A 4,247-nucleotide genomic window follows, 5' to 3' on the forward strand; every position below is an offset into this window, starting at 1 on the left:
AATGGTTGCTTTTAGCGAAACTCCATCTTGACTGAATATCGCGTGACAAGAATTTAGTACAATCCACTAGTTTATGTGATTGTCCACACTCTAAACAAACCACCTTTTGCTCCGGCTGTACATCATTATTATAAAGAATGCGACGAGTAGAACCGCTGCTTTGACGAGTAGTATTGCGGGGCTGCGCAGCTGGCATGTCCGAAACACCCGGCAGTAACGACACAAATCTGGCTATTTCGCTTAACCAGTCACCAAAATCTTCCCCTGTTGGAAACGGCAATATATTGGCGCCCGTTGGCTCCATTCATATTGTTTGTTTTTAACTTTTGGTACGTCCTCCGGAGAAATCAGAAGTGAAGTAACAGCACGTTTAGCGACGCCTTGTAAAGCTTTATGCAGGCGCATTAGGTTTTGTCTATGGCTATACTGAAACTCATGTGTAGTGTCGTTGTAGTTGGCCAAAAATAACGGCCAATCCTCCGGATTTCCATCGAAGGACGGCAATGGAAACAATTTAGCGGCGGAATTGTCCATGCGTCGACGTACGCATAGGCGGCGCGGCGTTGTCGGATGCGGCAGCGTTGGCAAAGCTGTCGCCGACTTGTGGCCTACTACGCAAAGTTTGAATTCGCAATTCGGCAACACATTCCCGAAGTGAGGTTATGCTAGAAACCAACAATGCAATCTGGTCACATGGAATGGCAACTTGTTGCACTTCTAATGAATTTTCCGATTGTTCCATGTCGTTTACTGTAGAACTGTACTCTGACTCGCAAATGGATTCCGAACTGCTTCCAATATTTTCAGCTTGGGATTGTGCACCGCAAACAGCTTCTGTGTTATTTCGAATTTCCTTTGCTTTGGCTCTAGTCAGCATTGTATGCAGCAAAATTACGCAGGAAAAGCAAATTTTAAACTATGTCGGCAATATGATGAAAACGACGTTAATTTGTTTTATTAAAATGTATTTATTAATTAAAAGGCGTGGTTAAAATTTGGTATCTTTTCCAAGCGTTGGTTTTACGACGAATCACTCGAAGCTTTGCGAAATAGCGAAATTCCAATCGCAATGTTCGAAAAAGTATACATACATATAAACCAGCATATAAACGGTTTTTAAAGAGAATACAAACTATTAATGTTAGCAAACGATCAAATTGTATATAATATTAATAAATACATAAAGCAATCTTCGAAAATGAGAGGATTGAGAGGATTCGAAACTAGATACATAAATGAGTGATAGAACATCTGTTTTAACTTATTTGCTATCAGAGTTGTATTTTGCTGCTGGTGGTGGTTTACACGCACCTTGTAATGGGGGTATTCAGTAATCTCGCCAACAATGGCAACTGCTCCCCTGCTGGCAATTGCCGAGTTCACACACTTCAGCCACTGCTGAAATTTACCTATTCGACGCTGTGCCCCGAATAAAGCTCAGACGATGACACGGGAGAATTTTCACTTGTGGCGTTGTTCTCATAAAATGGTTTGAGATCACTCACGTACGCTGTTCTTCTTTTCCCTTTGTGCACCTTGTCGAGTTCCACGATCACGGGGGAAATAAAATTTAGAACGCGATGTGGTCCGCCGTATTTCGATGCGAGTTTTTCCGCGAAGTTGTCCACAGCTTTGGAGAGGTAGTGCTCCCGTACCAGCACCTTGTCCCCCATGGCTGGTTGCCACGATCTTCTCCGCAGATTATAGTGCCTCGCTTGTTCTGTGGTAGTCTTCTGCTGGTTTCGTCGTACTAGGTCGAATACCTCTTTCATTCTCGCCGCTTTTACTTGTGGTGGTGTGGCACCTTGGCCAGTTCGTAACATATTCTCGTCATACAATGCGTTCGGTAACCTTGGTTCTCGCCCTTGGACGACGAACGTCGGGCTGTAACCCATTGCGTCGCACACGCTGGTGTTGAGGGCCAAAGTCATTTCTGGCAACAGATCATCCCAGCTCTTCTGGTCTTTGCCTGCGAACTGCGCCAGTAGTCGCTTGCTGCTACGGTTAGCTCTTTCCGTCGGATTTTGCTGCGGTGTGTACGCAGCAGTAAATTGGTGCCTTATTCCCATCCCCTCCAGGAATAGCTTAAATTTCGAGCTGGTAAATTGCGTTCCATTATCCGTGATCAAGATTTTTGGAATGCCGAATTTGCCGATAATCCGCTCTCTTACTGCTCGAATTACTCCCTCCGCTGTTGCCTTCCACATTGGTACAATCTCAACCCATCTTGAGAAACAATCTAGTATTACCAGCGCCATAGTGTTTACATGCTTGGGTCGCGGAAGAAGCCCTATGAAATCAGCACACGCCGTCGCCCAGGGTTCCTCCGCTAGCTGCGTCAGCATCTTTCCGGCTGCTTGCTGCTGACTTGGTTTGTAAAGCTGGCAGGTCTCACGTTGTCGCGCATACTTCCTCACGTCGCTGAACATGCCCGGCCAATAATATCGGCTGTCGCCCGCGCTATCGTTTTTCAGATCCCTGCACTGGGAATATCGTGAATTTCCCTTAACACCCCCTGCCTTTGCTCTGTCGGTACACATAATTTCCATGGAAACACGTCTTCACCGCCGATTTGGCCTGATATTCGCCTGTACAGCTCACCACTTTCGATGATAAAGTCAGGAAACTTCTGTGGGGACCTCTCCACCTCCGCCATCTTGTCTTTCAGCCACTTTCACTCTACCGCTATTCCTCCCGCCGTCATCGAACCAAGCAATATTTCCTGGGGCTGTCTTGACAGCGCGTCTGCTACCACATTCAGCTTACCCTTGCGATACTGCATATCGAAGGAGTCTGCTGCAGTTCCAGCGCGCACCTTGCAATCCGACCGGATGGGCTCTCTATCTTACTCAGCCATTGGAGTGCTAAGTGGTCAGTGATGACGGTAAACGTGTATTCTTCTAGGTAGGGTCTCATCTTCCTCATCGCCTACACTATGTCCAGGCACCCTTTCTCTGTTGGTGAATAATTGAGTTCGGCTTTGCTGAGCCGGCGACTCGCGTATGAGATTACGCGTTATTCTCCTTTAATCTCTTGCGTGAGAACAGCTTCCAGCCCGAAGTCGCTCGCGTCCGTTTGTAGAGTGAACTTCTGCGTAAATTCGGGGCAAGTCAACACTGGTGCCTCGGTTAACGCGCTCTTCAGCCCCTCGAACGCTGTCTGTTGCTCATCGTTCCATTTCCACTTGTGGCCCTTCTTCAGCATGGACGTCAGCGCATGTGCCACTTTGGAAAAGTCGGGGACAAATCTTCGGTACCATAAATCTACCCCTAGGAACCTGCGTAACTCTCTTGTATTTGTCGGTGGTGTCAGCTCTTTGATAGCCGCGACTTTCTCAGGATCGGTATGAATGCCCTCCTCGCTGACGATGTGACCCGGATACTTCAACCGCTTCTTGAAAAACTCGCATTTTTCAGGGTTGATTCTCAGATTCGCCTGCCTAAGTCGCCGGAAGGCCTCCGAAAGATGTTGGACGTGCTCCTGCAGGGTCGCGCTGACGACGATGATGTCATCCAGGTAGCAAACGCATACGGCTCTAGGTCTGGACCGATAACTTGGTCTAACGCACGCTGGAACGTCGCGGGGGCGGAGTGTAGCCCAAACGGCATTACTCGCCATTGATAAAGGCCACGCCCTGGCACTGTAAAGGCAGTGTACTGCTTGCTCTGCTCTTCCATTGGGATTTGCCAGTAACCGTTTCTCAGGTCTAGGCTGCTAATATAACGCGCGCTTTGTAGTCGATCAAGGATATGTTGGATCTTCAGTAGGGGGTACGCGTCGGGCACTGAACGCTCGTTCAGCTGTCGGCAGTCGCCGCAGAGTCTCCACTTGTCAGTCTTCTTCTTCGCTAACACTATTGAGGCGCTGTGTGGGCTGTGTGAGAGTTCAATACACCCTTTCTGGATAAGGTCGTCGATCTCCGCGTTGATTATCTCCTGCATCTTCGGGTTCTTCGGGGAATACCTCTGCTTTATCGGCCGGTCATCCTTGACCCCAGCCATCTTCTCAAATTTGCGTAACTCTGCCTTTAAGAACTCCCTCGCGGTCGGCTTCTGTAGGCATGAGGTTTAATTTGGGTTCATCGCATTTACCTGACCTCTCTGCACCCCCTCGCGTATCGCCGTGAATGCTTCGACTCCTTATACGCAGCTCTCTTCTCGGAGTGTCACGTTTAAGTATCCGCAACATAATCGGACCCCCGCTTTTGCCAGGTAATCGATTCCAAGGATCACGTGATCCATCAAACC

Source organism: Rhagoletis pomonella, unplaced genomic scaffold (genome assembly GCF_013731165.1).
Source record: "Rhagoletis pomonella isolate Grant_MI unplaced genomic scaffold, Rhpom_1.0 Rhpom_scaffold_00001, whole genome shotgun sequence".
Classification (NCBI taxonomy): domain Eukaryota; kingdom Metazoa; phylum Arthropoda; class Insecta; order Diptera; family Tephritidae; genus Rhagoletis; species Rhagoletis pomonella.